At 36.5% G+C, this 26,321-nt stretch overlaps 1 protein-coding gene and 2 pseudogenes across 7 annotated transcripts in view; 1 reads left to right on the plus strand and 2 right to left on the minus strand.

The window, feature by feature from the left end:
* Enox2 (ecto-NOX disulfide-thiol exchanger 2) overlaps positions 1–26,321 on the minus strand; it is a 316,931-nt gene that overhangs the window by 219,083 nt on the left and 71,527 nt on the right. The window lies entirely within an intron of this gene.
* LOC143639085 (transcription factor BTF3-like) lies at positions 7,398–10,883 on the plus strand (annotated as a pseudogene).
* On the minus strand, positions 9,786–10,795 carry LOC143639084 (torsin-1B pseudogene; annotated as a pseudogene).

Raw genomic sequence — 26,321 nt, forward strand, 5'->3', positions numbered from 1 at the left:
TACCCTCTAGTAAAAGAATTAATGAGCAGTAAAGTTACCAAAAGTCAGACATAAGAATGGAGAATAAAGAACTCCAAGGGTTTAGATGACCCACAAACCTGATATATATTGTGAACTCCAGACACTCAATAATACATGTCTGATCACCTCTCCCTGGTATCAACTCATTCTCTTTCAATCACTCCTTATTTTTACTTCCTTAGAGACATGAAACTAACATAGAGCAAATAGAATTGTATTTCCTTTATATGGCGAGCAACATCAATGGCAAAACCTGAAAGAAAAGTTTTATTCTGTGATGACAATAATTATTCCTGCTTGTACCTGAAAAGCATGAGAAGGAAACCAAATCAGATATGTTTATCCCAAGTCTTTACTGGGGATAATTTATCAGAGGCAAGTAATTAATAATTTGCTATACATCAACTGCAGTGGTATGCTCAACTGGTAGGGTTCACACAGACACATTGGCAGGTGACTCCTTCTATCAGACATGGCAGGTCTTAGCATGTATCATCATTTAAATAAAGGATACCATGGAACAGTGAAAAAACCAGCAAAACTCTTACTCCAGTGTACTGAGTTTGGCTGATAATTAACCTTTACCAAGGAAATTTTTACAAGTTGCAACTTGTCACACCAGCAGCCTATAGAAAGCTCTTATTTCATTTAAACCTTTCTATTTTTAAAGAACACCACCACTGTTAATACTACCAAGTGTGACCGAATAGGGAACTGCTACCTGACTTGCACAAAAAAAGATCTTCCACATGACAAATTCAAAAAGACTTAACAGCATGTAAGTAATTCAAAACAAAAGAGTAAGGACTGTATAACTGCATAAGTATTTCTATAAATTCTTGTGCAAAAGAAGAACAATGAGTGGGCTACAGAATACCAAAATACTAACAATGCATCAGAAGGATTTTTAAAAAGTCTTCCAAAATCAGTGAGGATAAAAATTACACTAAAATGTAACAGAGCCTGAGTTCTACTTCTAGAATTACCACCAACTCAATAAGAGGCTTTGGGCAAAACACTCCATCAGATTTCATGATCATAATTTTTACTCTAAAATATCCTAATGGGGTCCACAGACTTAGAGGACCTCATTAACTAAACTCCTTCACATGAAGTCCAAAATAAAAACTACCAACACTAAATAGTACAACACAGTTTACAAAGGTTATTTCATATTTACAAAAGTATTTCTCATCAGTTCATGTTTAATTTTTATAACTCTTAGAGTTGGGATAGGTGTTTTTATCACTGTCTTTTAAAAATGATAAACTTGAGGATTAAAGAATTTGTCCCGTATAACTCAATAGGTGTTTAACCTTGTCTTATGACACCAAATTCAATGTTCTACCACCTAGTACAGGGACTGAAACATAAGGATACACTAGTCCCCCTTATTCATGTGGGATAAGTTCCAAATCCCTATCTGAAGCCACTGAACCTTATATATACTATATTTTTCCAATATATGCATATCTATGATACACTTTAATTTATAAATTAAAAACACAGTAACAATTAGCAACAATAACAATAAAAAAGATTAATTAAAACAATATACTGTAGTAAAATTGACAACACGACTCTTATAACTTGGGGCCATTGTTAAATAAGGGTCACTTGAACACAAGCACTTTGATACCACAACAGTTGATCTGACAGCCAAGATGACTACTGAGTGGCTAAAGGGAAGGCAGCATATATATCATGGAAGCACTCATCAAATGGATGGTTCATATCCTGGGTGAGAATGAGCTATTGAATTTTTCTCTGAACTTCCTAGAAAATTAGACTACTGTAGGGAAAAATCTAGGACTTTGAAGTCAAACTGTCATGATAATCCTGCCCTGCCACTTGCTGACTGTGCAGGTTTGGTCAAGATAATTAACTCCCTGAACATTAATTTATTTGTCTGTAAACAGTGATATTATCTATATGCACTTGAAGTCTCTACCATCTTAATGAATTGTAGAAGGTATACATCTTCATTTTGTATGTTGCTTCTCACTTTATAGCTTTTATGGTACTTAAAAGAGATAATCCAAGTAAAGCAATCAACAGAGGATCTGATAAAATAGTAAAACAGTAAAATATGAGATACATTGTACTCATTCTTCCTTACTTGTAGTTGCCTTAGGAACCTGAACTAACATAGATGGAGTGAACTCTGGATGACTCTCCTTTCAATTAACATATATTCAGTGAGCAATTACTATATGCAAGGTTCTGGAAATATGAAAGTAAACAAAACAGACAACCCTCATAGAGCTCACTCTAACAAAAGACATAGGAAAAAAAGCAAATTAAGTAAAAAATATAAAGTATGTAAGTAATAAAGTACTTTTTCCAAATATGGAAATTATATTGGATTAGATCCATTAGCAAAAGCTGTGACCTATGCATTTTCTAGAAAATATTTGGGACCCTTGTCTTCTTTGTTTTTTTCCCACATTTTTATTGATGCATGTTAGTTGTACATAATAATGGATTTGTTGTTATGTATTCATACATGCACACAATATAACAATATAATCTGGCCACTATCACTCCCCTCAATTGTTTTTTAAAGAGATAAGAAAACAAAACCCTAATAATTCATTATATAACTCTTATTATTCTTGGGATATAAAAGTGAATGACACAGGCTATGAATAGATGAACTGTGTCAGTGAATGGAAAATGTTTTTGGTACCTGAAAAGCAGGTTCTAAACTTTAGCCCTGAAACTAGAATTTTTAAAAATTTATTTTTGTCCAGTACTGAGGAATTAAATCTAAGTGTGCTTACCACTGAGCTATATCCCCATCCCTTTTTCAAATTTATTTTGAGACAGGGTCTTGCTAAATTGCCCAGATTGACCTTGACCTTGTGATCCTCCTGCCTTAATCTCCCAAATCTCTGGGATTACAGGTGTTGCCACCACACCTGGTTGAAAATAAAACTAAAACACAAAAGCACTACAAATTAGGTATAAAGGAGAAAATGTACAACTTTGGAAAGAAATTGCAAAGTTTGTAAATCTGCAAACATTTAAGAAATCTGCTACTCATTATAGAAGGAATTGTAATTCCTAATCTATAGCTAGTGTAATTTGAATGAGATGCAAGTAGCAAAGCAAGACTAAAAAAGCATTTTAAGAATAACTCTCTATTGTAATTTGATATAACCCTCTATCTTAATTTGTATTCTCCAAGTTCTTGCAGTCTCTATCACCTTATTATGACTAGAATGTATACATCTTCGTTTTGCATATTGCTTTTCATGTCACAGAACTAGAGACTTACCTACTAATATTATATCTCCTAGCATACTGTAGAGTCCTCATTTATGGCAGGCTCCTAATTTACCTTGTAAAGGATATAAATATTGGTAGGTTTTTAGTTGTTTTAATTAGCTAAGGCTGGTAAATACTCAAAGATCACTGGTCTGGAACTAAATTCCTGTTATGTTCCATAAGACCAACAAAAAATGGTGATAAAAGTGACAGAAGGAGCCAATGACAATGTTCACGGCAATTTTTAAAAGTTTATTAACAGAGACATATTGCTTTAGTTACCTGAAGATATCAGAAAATTACAATTCATTTCATTTTTGTTGGTAGCTGCACTAGCTATTCCATTACAGAGGAGGAGTTGATTTATGTGCAGCTGTTGAAAACACAATGAACCAGTCACCACAATTTTAACAAGTGTTGATACTGGCATACCCACTTCAGATAGCATCTATAACACTGCCATGAAAAAAGTTTACAGTACACTTCCTAAAGTAACAATGCTAGTTCCCCATTTGCCAGGATTGGTGTCACTGCTACAGTACTGGGTTCTACTGGGGTGACAATGACAATTCATTCTTTTATAATATTTTAAGCAAGGCCAAGGCATATGTCCAAGATTGCCATTTTTCATTCTTCCAAAAGCAAGGGTTATATACTATTTGGACTAAGATAAAACAAAGTTTGTTTGATCACCACAATTAAGTCACACCTTAGATTTGTATAGCTTATCTCATCATGTATTAAAGTTATAAGTAGAAGAATTTACAAGGAAGATCATGGTTACTGTCAGGAAAGGAATATATTTTTGTTGTAAGTTAGAGAGTTAGAATTAAAACCCCACCCCAAGAAGGTTACAGAAAGTCTGTTTTGTGTGTTCGTATGTCTGAAGAACAGATATAAATAAGTAGATATGATGTGTGATAAGCATTTTTGATAAATCACTAAAATAATTGAGCGATATAACTAGAAGTAGGGAGAGCTAGGCAAGATGGGGGAATAGAACTTTCTAGCACTCATTTCCCCCACAGAAACATCACTTTGAACAACTACCTACATAAAAAAATATCTTCACAAGAGCTAAAAAATCCAGGTGAGAGATTATTACAGCAGGCTATAGCACAGAAATAAGAAAAGACACATTAAAGAGAATAGGAAAGACAGATTTACATTACCCACAACACTCTTCCTAGGCAACACAGAGGGAAAGGGAAGGAGAGGGACATAAGTGCTGAACTTTGCCTTGGATCCCAACATCAAGCCTGCCCCAATAAAATTCATCACTGGGCAGGAACCCATAGGCTCACCCCAACAGGCTGGCCATTGCTACCCTAGTCATCAAACAAGTACCTCTGGATATAGGAGCTAGATCTGCCCTGTGAGAGGCCAGCCCCTGCAGCTCCAGGATCCAGGCCCATCCCATGTTTCAGACCATCCCAGAGCCAGGTTGGCTCTCACAGCCCAGGCTTCAGGCCTGACCCAAGGCTAAGTTGGCACTTCAGGTATCAAGTACCAGGCCACTACCCATTGACACAGGTTTCAGCCACACCCTCTAGCCTAGCCTCTGCAGCCCAACACTTTAGCAGACCCAGGGTATAAACCTATTGAATCAGACTAAATTGTAAGCCCATCCCAGTAGACATTAGAGCTGGACCAGCCCCCATAGACCCAGTCATACCTCAATTTCAGGCCAGCTTCCATGGAATTAGGTGCCAGGATTGACCCTGTGGACCTAAGCACAAGGCCTTCTCTAGTACATAGATGTATTGACTGAGAATAGAACCAGATTAAGCCTATGGATCCAGACTTTAGGTTGGGCTCCATGAATACAGGATTTAGGCCTGCTCTCATGGACTGTTTACACTTAATCTACAAGTCTACCCAGTGGATCCAGACCCTAGGCCCAGCCCCATGGACCCCAAAATTCAGGCCCACCCACCTTCTGATCCAAGCACCAGACCATACTGCCTAAGGTCTCCAACAGCAAGTTCACCTGTAAACCTCTCAAGATAATCTGCCACATATCTCTAGAACAGCTGAACCGGTGAGAGACTTTCTCAGACAGAGCCAGTTTGCAAAGACTGGAATAAGTTCCTACTTCTTCATATGTGCAAACATCAATACACGGCCACAAGGATCAAGAAAAATCAGAAACTTGAGAAATATGACTTCACTGAAGAAAGAAAGAGCTAAGGAAAGATGTAAATATTCAGCTATATGAAGAATAAAGGTATCCAATTCAATTCAATTCAAATCAATTCAAACAAGACTACAAAACATAAAGTTCTAATAACTGACCCTAAAGAAATAGAGAAGTATGATCTGCCTGACAAAGAATTCCAGATAATTTCTTTTAAAAGCTTACAAAATGTCAAGAAAATACAGAGATACAATTCACTTATATCAGGAAAACAATGATTAAAAGAAGAAATTGAGAGATTTAACAAAGATATAAGTTATATTTAAAAAGATAATTTCTGGAACTGAAAAGTACAATAAATGAATGTAAAAAAGCAGAATGTCAAAAGCAGGATTCATTGAGCAGAAGAAAGAATCTGAATTCAAAGACAGGTTATTTAAAGGTATACAATCAGAAGGAAAAGAGAATGAAAAGGAATTAATAAAGGTTAAGAGATTCATGAGGCAGCATCAAAAGAGAAAATATTCAAGTTATAAGATTTAAATAGGAGAAGAGAGAGATAAAGGTATAGTAAGATAATTTAAAGAAATAATAGCAAAAAGTCCAAATACAGGAAAATATATAAAAATTCAGGGACAGGATCATCAAAGGTCTCCAATTAAATTTGATTCAAACAAGACTGAAACAACATATATTAAAATCAAACTACCAAAAAAAAAGAAGGGCTGGGATTGTGGCTCAATGGTAGAGCACTCGCCTAGCATGCTCCAGGACCCTGGGTTCGATGTATAGGGTCCGATTATAACTAAAAATAAATAAATAAATATTATTTTTAAAAAAAGAAGAAAAGGATAAGCTGGGTATGGTGGTTCAGGCCTGTAATCCCAATGGCTCAGGAGGCTGAGGCAGGAGGACTACAAGTGCAAAGCCAGCAATTTAGCATGGCCCTGAACAACCTTGAGACCCTGTCTCTAAATAAAATACAAAAATGGGCTGGAGATGTGACTCAGTAGTGAAGCACCACTGGGTTCAATCCCAGTACAAAAAAAAAAAAAAAAAGAAAGACAAGTAGGAGTCTAAAAGCAGGAAGAGAAAAGAAACAAATAACATATAAATGAGTTTCAATGAGGCTGCAAACAGATTTATCATCAGAAACCTTATGGGCGAGAGTGGGATGGTATATCCAGAATGCTGAAGGAAAACAAACAAACAAACAAAAACTTTTCCAACAAAGAATACTTTACACAGCAAAGCTGTCCTTCAGAAATGAGAGCAATAAAGACTTTCCAAGAAAAACAAGCTTACAGAGTTCATAACCTCCAGATCTGTCTTATGGGAAATGCTGAAGAGAGCTTCTCACACTAAAAGAAAGGGACACTAATTAATAACACACACCAAAAAATGGGAACTCATGGTCAAAATAACTGTACAAACTCAGAATATTCTATTTGGCGTGTGTGGGGCGGAGGTGGTACCAGGGATTGAACTCAGGGGCACTCAACCACTAAGCCACATCCCCAGCACTATTTTGTATTTTATTTAGAGACAGGGTCTCACTGTGTTGCTTAGTGCCTCACTGTTGCTGAGGCTGGCTTTGAACTCATGATCCTCCTATCTCAGCCTCCTGAGCCGCTGGAATTACAGGCATGTGCCACCGTGCCTGGCCCAAGCTCAGAATATTCTAATACTGCAATGCTGAGGTTTAAATCACCTTTGCCTTCACTTTGAAGGTTAAAGAAAAACCTATTAAAAGTAACAATACCTACAATAACTTTTAAGGTATACACAACAGAAAAAAGATCTAAATTATGGCATCAAAAATATAAAATGGCTCTAGCTGCTATCTTCTTGTGAATGCTTGTGTGCGCCTAATCTCAGCTGGTCTGCCTGAGACCCCCTAAACACCAACTCTAGTTCCCCATATGGCCCCATTTCTGCTCCAGCAGGATGAAAGAAACTATCATGAACCATGAACCAAGAAAAACTCTCCAAACTGCAGGCACAAGTGCATATTGGTAGAGTTCTCCTTAAAGAAGTTAGGGGTAAACAATATCTCTGGTATTAAAAAGGTGAATATGTTTACAAACGAAGGAACAGTGATCCACTTTAATAACCCTAAAGTTCAGGGATCTCTGGCAGCAAATACTTTCACCATTACAGGTCATGCTGAGACACAGTAACTGACAGAAATGCTACCAAGCATTTTAAACCAGGTTGGTGCAGACATATAGTTTAAGGAGACTGGCTGAAGCTCTGCCCAAACAATCTGTGGATGGAAAAGCACCACTTGCTCCTGGAGAAGATGATGATGATGAAGTTCCAGATCTTGTGGAGATTTTTTTTTTTTTAGTATTTAGGTTTTATTATTTTCTATTCTCTAGGTCAATTCAAGTTCTTGTCCATATCTCATGAGAGGCTGGGTTTTTCCAAATCAGCAACCACAGTCCAAAGGTGGCCCACGTGTGAGTTTATTGCATCACTGTAAACAGGAAACCTTGTCTCCTCCTGACCACAGGCCCAAAAGATTATAAAAGAAAGGTAACTTATCTCCAATGTGAGAACACATCCTGAAACTTAGGAGCCTCACCTAGGCATCTTCATTTATTTATTGGATGGTGCTGGGTGGGGAACTCAGGGCCTCATGCATGTGAAGCCAGCACTCTACCCAAGCCACATCCCCAGCCCACCATGGTGTTTGGGGGTTTTTTAAGATACTTTTTTAGTTCTCATTTTATCTCTTTCTTATGTGGTACTGAGGATTGAACCCAGCACCTCCCACGTGCTAGGCGAGGGCGCTCTACACTCTACTGCTGAGCCACGACCCCAGCTCCCACTGTGGTGTTTTTTAAAGACTAAATGTGATACCCAAGAAGGAATTTCCATGTTGCAAAATCTTCATTCATGCACATTTCATACATATAAAAATGTTACCCAGTGTTTCAATTACGTGTCTACAGTTATATCACAACTGTGGGTCAGGCAGAAGGATCCTGCTGGCTGGAATCTGACTCTTATTTCCCAGTGATCAGGGCCATCCAGCCTGGTACTGCCATACAGGGGTCAGCATCAGATGACACCCAGACCAGCCACCACTCAGATGACCTTCTTTGATCTTCAATTGTGACCATATAGTACCTTGAACTTAACAATAAAAACTCATACTACTTCCCTAGCATAAAAAATAAAAATAAAAAACACATACTACTTAAAAGTGCCTGAGAAGAGAATAAGCAATTATTCCATTTTATGTTGTTGCCAGGTTTTAAAATATGCAATATCCTGTACTTTATCATCTAAGATTCAGAAGTAAAAACATTATAAAAATACACCTATCTTTTTACTTGGGTGGGTACAGGGATTGAACTCAGGGGTACTTGGCCACTGAGCCACATCCCCAGCCCAATTTTGTGTTTTATTTAGAGTCAGAGTCTCACTGAGTTGCTTAGCGCGCCATTGCCAAGTCTGACTTTGAACTCGTGATCCTCTTGCCTCAGCCTCCCAAGCTGCTGGGATTATAGGCATGCACCACCACACCCGGCAAAATACACCTATCTTTAAGAAGGTGCTTAAGCATTTTGCTTCCTCCGTAATCATGCTCTGTGCACCCGCACAGCCCAGAGAACCTGCCTAACCTGCCAAGCTGCACATTACTCACATGTGAAGTGTAGCAGGCAAATGTAACATGATGGGGCTGGGGGAACCTGGTCGTGGCGTGTCTGGAGGACATGGTACAAGGAGCTGGCAGGCTCAGCAAGCAGACGGTGGGAATTCCACGGCCAGGGCCAGAGCTGAGGGACCCTAGGTCCTGGTCTGCTTACAGGGCCTCAGTGCACCTCCACCCTTATGATGACAGTTCAGCCCAGGACAAGAGTAGCCAGTCTTCAGGGCCACATCCTCCTCGCCGACACCATCTGCACCTGCAGGTGCCACCGACGTTAACTAAAAATACTACCAGCCAGTGAATGCTCCCTGTGCAAAGAAAAAGCAGATCAAGATGACTTTGGCATGTGAAAACCTGATGCTCCCAAATGTAGCAGGGTCCCTGGGGCCCTTGGTCACAGCACTGGTTTGGGAGGCTGGACCATGGGTCGCCAATGACCCTCCACCTCATGCGCAGCTGTCTGCAGGCACTTCCATGAAGGTTAGTAACTGTGCATGTGAAGGATTCTAAAAGCTCACATTCAGCTGCAGGGAATAGTTGAACTGCCATCATGCTGCACACAGGACAGATTAGTGTCTTTTCAACAGTCAACTCTTAGAAACTTCTAGATCCCAAGTTCACAGGTGCAAATGTGCAGAACCCTGAAGAGGTCTTTAAAGTGTATCTGAAGGGCAAGGTCCAGGCGTGGGTAAGTGCTCAGTGGAAATCGAGCCGGGACTGCATGGTCTTGCAGCCCTTGTCTGAATAGATTTTCTCATCTTTGGGGAAAAACGTCATTTCCTCTGCCACCCTGGTGAATATGTCTTCATCTACAGCAGCACCACAGGACCACATCTCTGCCCTCACACACATCTTCATGTGTCTGTACTCCAAGGGCAGGAAAGGGATGAAGTAGTTGATAAGGTTTCTGTCTATTAGCCCACTGCGCCACAGGCCACTGTGTTTATTGTTGAAGACTCTGACAGACAGCACAGGTTCCAGGTCCTTCAGCTGGATGTCTTCCTTCTTTCTTCCTGCCCTCCAGAAGTTCAGAGCCATCTTAGTTATGAGGTCCCCACCTGCATTGCTGATAAAGATGAAGATGGCTTTGCAGTAGAATACCCCATCCACCTGCTCATAGTAGTCTAGGAAGGGCTTGATGGCATCAATGATCCCAGTATACAACTTATGCATCTTCTCAAATATGAAAACCAAGCTGGCGCAGGCGCTCACATTTCCATGAATCCACTTCTGTAGCTGCTACTGGTACAGTTTAATCTTCTGCTCATGAGAGAAGTGCAGAGTTGATATAAACAGGTGGACAAAGTTGCTCTTCAGGCCTTTTGGGTGAAGATTTTCAGCCACAATTTAACTGACAAAATTCTTGCCTGTGCCAGCCTGGTCGTGCAAGGACAGGGTCAGTGATTTCTTGGGATTTCTGCTTTCTTGAAGCCTGTCAGTGCCTTGAGAACCACTTCCGTGGCCAGATGCTGTCCAAACAGCTTCTGTTCCAAATTCAACTTGAGGGTCGCGGCAATGAGCGGCTCCTTGTAGCTGCAGCACTTGGCGAAGCAGCAGTACAGGTCCTTGTAGGAGAGGTAGCCCGTGAAGGCCAACACGGCCCCAATGGTCAGTCCCACGCTGAGGAGCTCCAACGCTGACACCGCATGGGCAGACAGCAGCAGCCGCAGCGCAATAGCGCCCCAAATCCACCCTGCCAGTTGCATCACCATTCTGGAGCCTCAGCAGCCACACTGGGCCCAGATGGCCCTTGTGGAGAATTTTGATGAGGCATATAAGAATGAGGGAAACTAAACTGATTAACTTCTGAAGAGGACAAAGTTAAAGAAATTACTGGGAGCTGCTATTTTATATTATGACTACTTTTTAAAATTGTTTTGTTTATGAACCTGATAAAAATCTAGATCTCTAATATTTTTAAGCCAAAGCCCCTTGGACATTTTTCAATTTTTGCTTATACACAATTTATTCTTTGAAGCTAATTAAGCTGAAGAAGCCTGGGAATAAAGTTTGAAACAAAGGTTAATAAAGTTCTTTGCCTAGTTAAAAAAAAAACATAAAATGTAGAAGTAGAATAAATGTATAGTTCTTGTATGTGATCAGAGTTAAGTTTTTATCATCTTAAAATAGCCTGTTGTAACCAGAAGATGTAAGCCTCATGGTAGTCACAAAGCAAAAGCCTAAAGTTGAATTTTAAAAAGATAAAATATTGTTGTAAGCATTTTGGTAGAACAGAATGGCAACTGCTATGCAGAGGCTAACAAGTACATGTAACAGATAACCATAGTAGCAGAAACAGGAAACAAACAACAGGTAACAGTAATCCCAATTTAGGCTTAGTGCAGTAAAAGGCCCTAGGATGTCTGAGCTAAAAGTGCCTAGGTTGTTGACAAACTTGTAACCATATAAGAAATGTAGAATGCATCCTCCAGTAGAATTGTACCAACTCCCTTGCTTTGATGTACCTAAAACTTGCTTATGTATAAAAGTAAAAGCACTATTGTGCTTGGGGCTCAGACTTTAGGAATTAGCCCTCTGGGCTGGACCACCACTAATAAAGTGTTGCTTCCAGTTCACACTGTCTGGACCCTGATTTCCTGCTACATTATATAACTAAACAAAATCACCCAATCACAAACAAAAACAGCAAGAGAGGAGGAAAATAATAAAATGTCTCAAAACAACCAGAAAACAACAAGATGGCAATAGTAAAACCTTACATATCAATAATTAATTTGAATAGAAATGGATTAATTTCGCCAATGAAAAAACATATGGTTGCTGAGTGTATTAACAAAAAAGCAAGAACCAATGATATGCTGCCTATAAAAGACTCACTTCACCTGTAAGGACATACATAGACTGAAAGTGAGGGCTGGAAGAAGATGTTTCATGCAAATGGAAACCAACATAGACCAGGAGTTGTTATATAGTTGAAAAACTAAACTAAGTCAAACACTGTATAAGGGAGAAAAAGAAGTTATTTATATAATGATAAAGGGTTACATTCATCAAGAGGATGTAGTAATTATAAATATGTATGTACTCCCAATTGGAACACCTAGAAATGTAAAGCACATATTAACAGATCTGAAGAGAGAGATCAATATAATACTACAGTAGTAGGGGTCTTCAATACCCAACTTTCAGCAATAGACAAATCATTCAGATAGAAAACCAACAAGAAAACATTGGAATTAAACTATGTATTACAACATATGAACCTAATGAACATTTACAGAACATTCCATCATTCTTCTCAAGTGTACATGGAATATTATACAGGATAGATCATACATTAAAAAACAAAATAAGTCTTGATAAATTGAGGAAGACTGAAATCATATTAAGTATCTTTTCTGAGATAGTGGCATGAAACTAGAAATCAATTAACAGGTCACATTTCAGAAAACTCACACATAAATGGAAATTAAACAGCATGCTTTTGAACTACCAATAGGTCAAAGAAGAAACTGAAAGGGAAATTTTTAAAATCTTGAAACAAAATAATAGATACAGAACCTATCAAAATTTACAGGTTGCGGCAAAAGCAGTTCTAAGAGGGAAGTTTATAGGAATAAAATGCCCACAGGAAAATAAAAGAAAAATCTCAAATGAACAATCTAGGGATTATAGGCATGTGCCACTAAGCCCAGCTCATGACAAAAAAAATCTTAATAAATTAGGTATAGAAGAAATGTACCTCAATATAATCAAGGTCATATATGACCACCCCACAGCAAATATCATACATAATGGTAAAAAGTTGAAAGTTTTCCTCTATAATTAGCAAAAACAAGGATGCCTATTCTTACTGCTTCTATTCAACAAAGTACTGGAAATATTATCCAGAGCAAGCAGATAAGAGAAAAAAATCAAGAGGCATCAAGATTGAAAAGGAAGAAATTAAACTGTTCTTGTTTACAAATAAAATGACCTTGTATAATAAAAACTCTAAAAATTTCACCAAAACCTCTTTGAACTAATAACAAAAATAATAATGTTGAAGTATACAAAATCAAAATTTAAAAATCAGTAGTATCAAGATTTCATCTCACTCTAGTGAGAATGGCAATTATCAAGAACACAAATAATACAAGTGCTGACAAGAATGTGGGGAAAAGGTACATTGGTACATTGTTGGTGGGACTGCAAATTACAGTCACTTTGGAAAGCACTTTGGAAAGCAGTATGAAGATTCCTCAAAGAACTAGATATGATCTAAAAATAAAAAATAAAAAGAAGACTAGGTATAGAACCACCATAAGACCCAGCTATTACACTCCTTGGTATTTATCCTAAAGAACTAAAATCAGCATACTATAGCAATGTAGCCAACCTCAATATTTATAGCAGCACAATTCACAATGGCCAAATTATGGAATCAACTCAGAGTCAACTCATGCCCATCAGTAGATGAATGGATCAAGAAAATATGGTATATATACACATTGAAGTTTTACTTAGCCATAAAGAAGAATGAAATTATGACATTTGCTAGCAAATGAATGGTACTGGAGACTATCATGCTAAGTGAAATAAGCCAGTCTCAGAAAACCAACAGTTGGATGTGCTCTCTAATATGTGGAAGCTAGAGAGAAATAAGAAAAAGAAGGAGTAGAGGTTTAGATATCATAAAGATACAGGGTAAACTAGTAGTGTAGAAAAAAAGGGGATTAAAAGGAGGAGAGGAGGATTGGGAAAGGGGAGGAAATGGGGAATGAATTTTTTAAAATGATGCTATGTCATATAAATATAAAGGAACTTCACCTTTATGTATAAGTAGAAAGAATCAATCAAAAATAAGTAGATAACTGCAAAGAAGATCAATATACTAAAGCAAGGAGAATGGGGGAGGGAAGAGGAAAAGAAAAAGGGAGAAAATGAACTGAAATCAAATCCTATGCATGTATAATTTTTTGGGATGAACCCAACTACTATGTATGATAATAATGCTCTAATAAAAAATTCAGGAGTGTTTAACGGTAATAATAAACTAGTAGTTAATAAAGAACTACCCAAATAAGAAATTAAGAAAATAATACCATTTCCTATGCTTAACCAAAACTATAATACTCAGGAGTACATTGAATCAAGGAAACAAAAATTCCCTGTACACTAAAAACTATGAAATACAGATGAAAGAAGACGCAAATAAGTGTAAAGATAACCCACACTCACAGATTGGAAGAATAAATATTGTTAAAATGTCCATAATATTCAATGAAATCTATAAAACAATACAATCTCTATAAAAATTCATCTGACATTTTCCCCAGAAATAGAAAAAACAATCCTAAACTTTGTATGGAACCAAAGAAGATCTTAAATAGCCAAAGCAATCTTGAACAAAAAGAAAAAAGCTAGAGGCATTCATATTGGGATAGGGAGAAGGAGCATGAAAGGAATAGATGAACTCTAGATAGGGTAGAAGAATTAGAGGGGAAGGGAGGGAGCATGGGGTAATTAATGATGGTGGAATGTGATGGTCATTATTATCCAAAATACAGGTATGAAGACACAAATTGGTGTAAATATACTATGTATACAACCAGAGGTATGAAAAATCGTGCTCTATATAAGTAATAAGAAATGTAATGCATTCTGCTGACATATATAAATTAAAAAATTAATGAATAAAAAATATTTTTAGTTGTAGATAGACACAACACACTCATTCATACATTTATTCATTCATTTGGTGCTGAGTTTCGAACCCAGTGTCTCACACATGCTAGGCAAGCACTCTGGCACTGAACTACAACTCCAGCCCTAAAATTGAGAAAATTCTAAATGAAAGGTTTAAATCATAGCAATATCTCTGGGGCTGAGGATGCAGCTCAGTGGAAGAGCACTTGTCTCCTGTGGTGCCCTAGATTCGATTCCCAGTACCACATATACATACAAAAAGAATACATCTAAGTCATTCTTTATTTCTCATATCATGGAACTTTAAGAGATGGAATGGGCCTTAGATACCATATAACACAATTTCCTCATTTTACATATAAAAAACTGAAGACAGTTGAAATGACTTACCTGAGTCATGCAGATACTAATAAAGGAAGTAATACTTAGATTTCCTAGGAAACTACTTTTTCTAAATTAAAGAAACTTTCTGAATTATTTACTTCATTTATTTTATTGTGGTAAAGATACACATAATACAAAGTCTCTTACCTTAAATTTTAATGTAAAACACAGTATTGTTAACTACATGTTCATCTTGAATAACCTTAGTTTTTCTTTAATGGTCTATCAAAGTTACATTTTTAAAAATAATTTTTAGTTGTAGATGGACACAATACCTTTATTTTATATTTATTTTTATGTGGTACTGAGGATCAAACCAGTGCCTCATACATACTAGGTGAGCACTCTACTACTGAGACATAACCCCAGCCTCTGAAGTTACATTTTTTTTGGAGGGGTACCAGGGATTGAACTCAGGGAACTCAACCACTGAGCTACATCCCCAGCCCTATTTTGTATTTTATTTAGAAACAGGGTCTCACTGAGTTGCTTAGCAGCCTTGCTTTTGCTGAGGCTGGCTTTGAACTCATGATCCTCCTGTCTCATCCCCCAAGTCACTGAGATTACAGGCGTGTGCCACCACACCTGGCCTGAAGTTACATTTTTACTAATTGCAACTACTCTGCATTTGCAAATAACCTCCCAAGTTTATTTTATGTGAAGTCATATCAATGTAATCTGGTGTCCATTGCTTCATTTTAATTTAATAAGAAGGATTCTAGTTGTATGGGAATGACACTCTCCTATACAGTTTTATATTTAAAGAAGAAAGAACTTGATAAATTTTGTTCAATTAATATTAAAGGCTTCTGTTCAACAAAGATAACATCAAGTAAAGACAAGACACAGACTGAGACAATACTTAGAAAGCACAAGAGATTCGTATCCAGAATAGATAATCTCTCAAATCAATAAGGAAAAGACTAACAACCATAAAGAACAATGGGCAAATGATATTAATTAATAGAAAAGGAAACTGCTATGTCCAGTAAACTCATGGAAAGATATTAAACCTCACTAAGAGACAGGAAAATGCACATTAAAACAGTGAGACATTATTTCTTTGGCAAAATGTTTAAGTCTGACAATACTGAGGGCTACAGGATGTGATGAAACAGGAACCCTCACACAGCACTTGTGGGAATATGAAGTAGTACAATGACTTTGGAGAGCAATTTGGTAAAGTTGAAAACACACATTCTCTGCAACCCAGTTTACCACTTTAAGGTGAAAAACATCACACATATCACAAGGAGACAGGTAAAAATAACACCTACTGGAGTATATTTTGTAATAGTGAAAAGTGAGAAACAACCTAAAAAGCCCATCAACAGGAAATGGATATATACAATTGAGAAACAGTCACTCATCAAATGAAATATTTTACCCTTGTTAAAATGATTGTTAAAATGAATAGTTTTGCATACCAAAATGGATAAATATAAAAAATATAACGTTGAATGATCAAATCAAGTTGCTTAATAATATATATACTGTGATACAAATTTTATAAACGTTAAAACTATTCTCAACATTTTTTCTAAATGCATATATGTTTACAAAAATAGGGATGGGAAAGGTTCACATCAACTTCAGGATGGCAGTTCCTCCAGAAGAGAGAGAAATGTGATCAAGAAGGGCCACAAAGTAAATTTCAACAAATCAACCATATCTATATTCTTAACAGATTGCAAACATTGGTTAATGTTTGATAAATATGTGTAGTAAGTATAACTTTATACTATCTTCTTCTCTATATTTTTGGAATTTTAAAATAATACAATGTTTTATGAAAGAATAGAGAAGTATATTTTCTTTACAACTATCAATAGACATATTTGAAAACTAAAGTTAACCACAGGCATTATGTCAATGCTCAACTTTGTTTTGTCAGCTATCAGCTTTTATAGTGCAAACTTTGGGGCTTTAATGCCCCCTCTTTTCAAAAAAAAAGCTTCCACAGAAAGTAAAGCATATGTAATTACACATTACACAATTGTGCCACATATAGTTGAGTGCACACCAGGAACACATGTTAAACCATTTTCTGTGACTTATAAGTGACATCATGTGCAGATATTAGCTCAGTATTCAAGCCAGTGAGATAATTTACCAAGGCTCTTTGTGAATTATACACAATTTTTTCTACTTTTCAGGTGAAATTTGCTTGCTTGGATTGGGTCCAAACATTAACCTGGAGAGTAAACTGTTTTAGGTTAAGGAAAACACAAGAGAGTAAATTGATGTTTGCATGTGATAGAAAAATTCTTTAAATTCAAGAGGAAATATATTCAAACTTATAATTGAAAGACCTAAGCAGCCAGAGCTTAGTGAGGAAGAAAATCCTAGTGAGGAAAATCCTAGAAAGTTTGGGAAGGAAATAATCCCAACTAATTTTAGAAAGTGATTTACATGGTCTTAAAATGGTTTATAAATAAATGGTCACTACCTGAATCACATAGACCAGTGGTTTCTGAATGTATGTTAAATACCATGTAATTATACATGCTTACTGGGGCTTATATAGATAAAATAGCCTGTGTATTGATAGAGACAACTCTCTACTAATAGGCAAATTAATCCAGCCAAACTGCAGAAACTCATTTATAGCACTTAAATTCTTGTTAAATGCAAATATGTAATTATCTGAAATTATGCTAACCAAAATAAACAACACTCAGAATCATAAGAATGCCATAAGAAAACATTCAGGACTAAGAACTTGACTTTTTAGAAATAAGAAAAGTATCAAATAGCAAAACCAGTTCATGCTGGAACCGAGTTTCATTCACACAGTGTATCAAGGCACAGAGCCAATAATCTATAAGGGTTGAAAAGCCATGAAGTTCCTTCAAATTTAGGCACAGGCACAGCTACCTGTAACTAATTGGTTTCTAAATGTAGAAAGATCCACACATACTGCACAGTTTTGCAGTGATACTGTCTCCTATGAATACTCTTCCTCATACCTCTTTGCTAGGTTACATTTACTCATTCTTTAAGACATGGCATGAATATCACTTTCATGGGTAACCTTTCCACCTTCTCTATCCTACTCATCTCAGGTTCTGCACACCTGTTAAGTATTTTATTATACTCTGACAACCCCCCATACTTGAACTTTATTTTAATTGTTTTTTTCCTTATTCAACTATAAGTTTATGAGCCAAGAATTAGTCTTGCCTTGATTATTAGTTTTTCCCCAGCATAGTACAGGACCTGGTAGACAGCAGCAACCCAATAAATACTTGTTGGCTATATTAATGAATGAATGGATTGATTCAATGCCAGGTAAGTACAAGTATATTAATGTCAGTCAAATGTAACTATTTTTAAAGGCATTGAGAAAAAAGAATGTAGATAACATGATGTTTTGTGTGTGCATGTCTCTATAAGTTAGATGATGATGGTAGAGTGTATTATGCATGTGTCGATGGGGGCAGACAAAGGGTTTTCTTCTTAAAAACTCAAATACTAGTATACCTTAAATCCAGAGGAGTAACAATTCCCATATTTATGCTCAAACTGCTTCCATCCATGTTTCATTTATTCTTACAACCTCCAGGCAAAATAGATAAGGGAAGATATCATCGTTGTTGTTTTTCTGAAGGGGAAATGGATTGAGGAGTGAAGTGAATCTGCCCAACTGCAAATGGTATCCCAATATCCGAGTTGGTGCTCCAGCTGCTAGAACAGTGTATCTTGGTAAGATCACAATTACTATCACAGTCTTTTCATAGAAGGAAAAACAGATAAGAGCAAATATCTGAGACAAAAAGAAAGCCCATAAATTCATATGACTAATCTACTTTGCAGCCTCTAGTAAAGGTAATGTGGCTTCTGGGTTCAAAGTATTTACTTAACTAGCATATGGAAGGGGAAATTAGGGCTGGAATGAATGTGTATTTTTCTATTTGCATTGATAAAATTTTGCATTAACATTAGTAATTCAGTGAACTAGAAGAAATTAACAGGCTAATAAGATGAAATTCATTTAACAAGACTGACCAAGATTTCAGCTAGAGTAATCAAATCTAATATTTTTCTGAAATGCAATCAATAAAAAAAACACTCGTGGTATAATTTATTTGTAACTAATACTACATGGAAAGTAACATTAGGATGAAAATATCTGATTATTTGGGCTTTTTTCAGCCTTATATGATGAAGTTTAATTAACTGATAAAAGAATTTAATTGAGGGGTTCTCTCCCATATTTCTTTTTTTCTTAAAAAAAATCAAGGAATGAGGTTGTAGCTCAGTGATAGAGCACTTGCCTAGCATGTATGAGACACTGGGCTCAGTCCTCAGCACCACATAAAAATATACCACATAAATAAATAAAATAAAGGTATTGTGCCAAATAAATAAATAAATAAATAAATAAATAAATAAATACACAGCCATTAAGGTGTTTTCAAACCCAGAAAGAAAAATAGGTGCAGCTCCCAAAGCCGTTCTGAGGGTCCTTATGAATGATATTTTATTACATTTTCAGCCTCACATGATAACTTTTCAATGAAGAGTTCAAGGACCTCACAGAAATGGCCACTGATCTGGAGCCTGATAAGCAGGACTCTGGGCGGTATCATTGTCCAGAAGTTTCTGAAAGGTAATGGTGACCTTCCTAAATTAATTGTTGATCAGGCATACTGTTATCTTGGGCTCTGCCCAAACTATTCTCCATGGTATTCATCCAAACTATAAAGGAAGATTTCAATGCTAAAAGAAATCTCTAGTGTTTGTTATAACAATGATGTCTATACCCCTTCATTTAGTCCTTCTATCCTCACAAAATTTCTACTGTACTGACTGATCCTGCTCTTTCTTTCAAGTCTTTCTCTCTGATAGGCTACTTGTTCCTCCTCTGTGTTCCAAGAAAATAATAAGCAGTAAGGGTAAATGTCACCTTTTCCTTAATAACTGATGTAAGAAGTTGAATATTAAGTCAGGGTACTCGGGGTTTAAACTAAGGTTCACCTTACACCAAAATCTTTTTTCTATGCCACACTGCTACCCTGAAGCAAACTGAGATACTCTAAGTATGATGTCAGATAATATGCATGCCTGTAAGCAGAATTAATTTTAAACTTTCAGACCTTTTATGGTCAAAGGGATGATGAAGAACTTGGAGTAATAATAATGGTTAACTTTTATTTAGGGCATAGTACAAATCAGCACTATGCTAAGAGCTTCACATGCATTGAATCATTTAATCCATATAATAACCTTACTAAGGTATGTGCTATTATTATGCTCATGATAAAGATGAAGAAACTCTGATAATGAAATGTGAAATGACTTACTCAAGGTCACGCAGCTGGGAAGTTGAATAGAAACAGAATTCAAATCCAAGCAGTCTGGTTCCAGAGACTCCACATTTAAGCAAAACCCTATATAATATGAAATTCATTGGGATGAGAAATTTTCCCAAAGGAGAAAAAAATAACCACAGATTTTTAGGGCTGAAAAGAACCTTAAAGATTTAGTCCAACTTTCTAATCTTCCCAATGAGGAAAATGAGGCAGAGCAAGTTTAATCAGCTTGGCTAAGGCCACATGCATTACAAGTTGCTATGCCTGCATTACAGTCCAGGTCTTCTGACTCCAACTCAAGTGTCTGTTCCAGGATATAATACTATGTTCTCCCTGATGCACTCATATGGCAAAATAAGAGGTGAATTCAGTTAAATTACCTTTTCTGAGCTTGCACCTAAGATACTGAAATTGGCTGGAGGAAATCCACATAGCCGAGCAGATAGATGGGCTTCACTTTCATGTAAAGTATTCATGATGACAAGCCTTGACTGAGCATTCATCTCTGCCCATCAATGCCCAGCTACTTCTGCATTAAACTTGCTTTCCCAGTCTTCAAAGTGATTGTATCTCCACCGTGGTCCTCAATCCTCCTACATCTTCCCCCACTCTATTTCTACTTCCTGCTTTTAGCTGATACTCTTGCCTCATACTTTATGGAGAAAACAAAAGCCTTCAGAAGAAGGAGCTCTTTCATCTTCCCACCAACAAATCTACAAACTAACTCATTATCTGTGTTCTCTCTTTTCTGTCAGATGAGTGTCCTTGAATCCCACCCCTTCTTGCTATTCAAACTTGCTCCTACAGTTGTCTTATATTTTCTGTGTCATCATTTCCCCTTTCTACTAGAAGTCAGACTCAGCTTCTATTCTTTCAACCCATATATTCCAACCATCTGCAAATCCTGTCTTCTGATTCTAACTCCAAAATACATCTTAAATCTGTCCATTTCTCTTCATCTTTGCAAATACAAATTGCAATGTTTTCTTAACCTAGACTCCATAAAAAAATGAACAGCTTTGTAATTGGCTGTGTGTTTCCATTCTTGCTCACCTTTAATTCATTCTCCACAGAGCAGCCAAAAAAGTCTTTACAATGAAAAAAAATTCATATTAATTCCATGATTAAAACTAATAAAGTTCAAACTTTTCAGGGTCTATAAGCCCTCTATGATGTGATCCCAATTTACCCCTCTCAATGACATCTCATACTATGTTAGTTTTCATTCCACTATGGTGGCCTTTGCTCTATTCCTGAAATTCATGCAATCTTTTTATTTATTTATTTATTTTTGCCCTAGAGACCTGTGCTTGTGTTCCCTGGGCTCTTTGCATGATCATCAGGTCTCAGCCTGAAATTCATTTTCTCAGAGAAACCATCTTTCCATGACATCTAAATAGTTCCTTACTATTTTTCTCATCTATAGCCATCCTAGCACTTCCTATAATCAGTAAGTATTTCATGTTTTTATATTCTTGTCTGTCTCAAAGCCCAATGAGGGCTGGGACCTTTGTATATTTTTATTGCTGTTTTTCACACATATCTAGCAGAGCATCTAGAGAGTTTTTTGTTTTGTTTGGGTGGGGTGCTGTTTTGTTCGTTTTGTTCTGTGATATTAAGGACTGAATCCAGGGATGCTCTACCACTAAACTACATCCACAGTCCTTTTTAAAGTTTTATTTTGAGACAGGGTCTTATTAAGTCACCACTCAGTAGACTTTTGCTGAATTAGAAAATGGGATTCCTTAATTTTGTTGATTAACACCTGGGACGATGGTCAAGTGGACAGAAACATAGTCCCTAGAATAAATTTTAAAAGGAATTAATTACTTCATTATGTGTAACTATTATAATGTATTTTTAAAAGCATATAAAAAACAAAAAATGGGGCTGGGGTTGTGGCTCAGTGATAGAACGCTTGTCTAGCATGTGTGAAGCAATGGGTTCGATTCTTTGCACCACATAAAAATAAAGGTCTACAAACAACAAATAAAATTTCTTAAAAAAACAAAAAATGAATTAATCAATTAGTGCCAGTCAACTGTAAAGCTAAAAATATTCACCTGAAGAGCTGGTAAAATAGAGGTAAAATCACCTGAATAGAGGTAAAATCACCAACACATTGCTATCTAATAAAAATAGTCTAAAAGTGTGTGTGTGGGGGGAATAATTCTGATTTCCTTAGGAAAAAAATTTAGTTTCATAATTGCTAATTTTGTCAAATTATAATCAGCTGGTTCTAATCTCCTTCTATAGTGATCTCTTTCTGAACAATAAAAAAAGATAACCTGCAAAGTTGGCCCAGATGATAGACAGGACATTGCGGGTGATAACCATTTAAGGCTCTTTGTCAGATAAGCTCCCTCTCACTATACACAGTTGAATAGAAAGAAGGAGATACATTTTACTTGGTTATTTTTACCTCAAGCCATTTATTCCTCTGCTAAGTAGTTTATTGATTCTTCAACATCAATTTAGAACTGGAGTTTACAGCACTCCCATCAGAAACCTTATAGTGTTCAAAATAAATGACTTGCCCAAACAATACCATGTCAGTTGTTGAAGAGGTAGCTAAGGAAAACAAATGCACCAAAAGGTAGAAACTAAATATAGATATTCCCTTATATACACGCTTGGGGAGTGACCTTTCTAAGAACAAAACACAAAAATAAAACAGAAAAAAAATCTATAACAAGAAGAATTCAGTAGTATGGGAGTCTGAAAAGGAAAATGTTATAATAATTCACTATAGCCTACTACCTCCCACTAATGTTCCATAACAGTTATTTTAGACAGGAAGCACAAGGTTGCCAAATGTTCTTGTTCTACATTTCCTGTACTAGTTTCACATCCCACACATCTAGCCCTAGTATTAAAAATATTGTCTGTGATATTTTACTTCCTGGCATCTAGAGCAGGATCCTCCCAGGCTTGCCTATAAACCTTTCAGGACTCAAATTCCAACTTTCATACTGTAGAAAGCATATTCGCCTTCACATACACCATCCCCTTTTAGCAAAATGTTACTTATGCCCAAATATTTTTGGGATTGGGCGTGAGGAAGTCTTGAATTACAAGCCCAAGAAAGACATACATGCTTTAGTAATGTCATCTCAGGTGTAAGGATTCATATACAATGACACATACATACAACACTGAATTTCTTTTTCACCCTATGAGGAAAACAGGTGCAAAACTTGCTTAAGCCTTAGCTTTGCACATTTAAAATAACTGCTTTACATATTGATTTGGAGTTGTAACTCATCTGAGATACTTAGGAGATTTCCCAAAGTACACAGGAATTTGGAAACATGAAATTGCAATTACTTTCCATTTCTTTTCTCCAGTTTCTCCATAATTTCTCTTCCTGATATAGCTAGCTTTTTAAGGGAACTATGAAAAGTGGCTCCATACACCAAGTAGTCTTTCAAACCCCATGATCAAATAGGATCAATCATCAATAAATATTTATTGAGAGCCTACTTGGTGCAAGGCATTGTTTTAAGAGCTAGAGTAACAAGCCCAGAGAGGGTTTCACGTTCAAATGAGCTTAAGAGAGTAACAAGGAGAGAAGAGGTTTTGATGTCTAAGGCTGTTCCTTTTTTGTTTATAACCATAAAAAAGAACAGCAACTGCCATAGGCTGTAAGCAGGTGATGTCAAAAAGGGATTCTCTTCTTCAGGGCTACCTGACTTTAGCTTTCCTCCTTTCTAATTCCGGCATAATGCATCTCAGGATCTAGGAAAAGGATATCTGAAAAATGAAGTCAACTTTGCTGCTGAGTAACTGAGACAAATGGAATATTCTCCACAGATAGTCCTCTGAACCATCCTTGCCCTGAGCCCAGGTCTCCACTGTTGCTTGATTCAACATCTTGGGTTTAAGTTCCTTCTTTACTTTTTTCTCTTCATTACTCTAAAGCAGCACATAGAGGCAGTTCAAGTAAACATATTGACTTAATTTTGGAGGGAAGAAGTAAATTTTGTCACAGATCATTCATTCATTCATTCAACAAGTGTTTATTCACTTACTACTATGAGCCACAGATTGTTCTTGGTGCTGGGATTTATCACTGAACACAATAAGCCCTGTTCTCCTGGAGCTTACATTTTTAATGGGATGAGTAATAGAAAATTTTCCAATAACCACATGGTCTATTATGGGTTGAAGTGACTAAACACCCCCTTTCTTGTTCCTCCGTTCTCTGGCTTCTACCCTAGAGCCCAACATTTGGGTCCCTGTCTTCTTGCTGCTTTTAAAATTTCTATAATCTACTTCCACTCCTAGACCTAACCTTGATGCTTTCTCTCTTTTAGCTGACTTCACTTCCCTCTGTGTGCTCAGGCACACCCCATTAGTTGTAATTAACTATAATAAATGGAGCTGTCTTACAATGGTACCCCATATCTCTCAGATTCCAGTGACAGCAATTTAACCCAAATCCTGAGGGCACTGGGCTTCTGGTTTTACACATCTCTTATTAGCCTTTTCTCAACCTCTTAGTTGAGCTTCCAACTCCATTTAAAATCCCCTTTTTCCTTAACTCCTCTTCAACTTTTACTTACTGTTGACTATAACTCTCTGTTCCCTGATAAGGGGAATAATTGGGAATATGAAAGAACAGGGTCCAATTTAAAGAAACATATTTGCTTTATGTATATATATTGTCAAAGATGATTGGAAAAAGAAAGCTTCTGGGACCAGGTACCATGTCTTTAAAAGACTCTGATCTTATATGTATATCTTTGCTTCCTATGGAATTTCTGTAAGCTGTTCTTTAAAATAACTGTGCTGTGAACTTCTGGGTTCTTATAGGGTCATAACATTCTGAAACTGCAGGACAAACAGGAAAATCTAAAACAGTGATTGCTTGGTATCAAATAAAGTGATATAAGAAATTTCTCCTATTTTTCACACCCTCCAATTTTTCTACCTCATATGAAATAGAATATAAGTTGAAAATATTTCAGGCCAAAAAAATAATTTTATGAAAAAGATAAGCACCTAGGAACATAGGCTTATAATAAAAGTGTCTCCTTCACCTTAAAGCAACACTAATGTAATTCAATAAAGTTTATAAAACCATGCCTGCCAATCAAAATATAGAAAAGACAATTTCCTGTTTATAGAAATAGATGTGATATTGAACAGAACAAAATCAGGCTGCAATTAGCTTAGAAAAAAACTGATATACTAGACTCAGCTTAGCTAAAACATTGTTGCTGCTTTTCAACACTAGTTTAATAAAATTAAGATTTCCAAGAGAATGCTCATCCTGGAGAGGGGACATAAATGAGTTATAAAGAAAAAAAACCTTAAATAGCGAAAATAGGTGAGTGCTTACTATGCGAAAGGCATTTTGCAAAGTGCTCTCTGTACATTTTTTCACTTTATTCCCACCACAATTAAAACAGGTGGGTATGTACTCGTCTCAGTTTTTTAGTTAAGAAAACTGAGGCTCAGAGATAAAGTTTGTGTAAAGTCATACAAATAATAAGAGGAAGAATTCAGATCCAGGTCTGCCATAACCTCTGTGAGGGTTATATTGGCACCCATAGAAGATATAAGAAATATATTGCTAATAATATATATTCATATGTAATATATATACATATTTATGTTAGATAAATTCTAAATAAAGTACGCAAAAAGAACCCTGACATGGGAGAATAAAACAATTGATTGGGAGTCCTGAGACCTGAATTCTTATCTAGACTCTGATGCTAGCCAGTTGTATGGCTTTACTTGAGTCATTTTATACCTCTGGGCTTCAGTCTGTCCATACATTAAACAATAATATCATGCTAAAGTTTTCATATCATCCCATTTAGGTCTATCATTTGATTTCTCTACTAAATTAAATTATATCTCATGGATTACCATG

The sequence above is a fragment of the Callospermophilus lateralis genome, chromosome X (genome assembly GCF_048772815.1).
Source record: "Callospermophilus lateralis isolate mCalLat2 chromosome X, mCalLat2.hap1, whole genome shotgun sequence".
Classification (NCBI taxonomy): Eukaryota; Metazoa; Chordata; class Mammalia; order Rodentia; family Sciuridae; genus Callospermophilus; species Callospermophilus lateralis.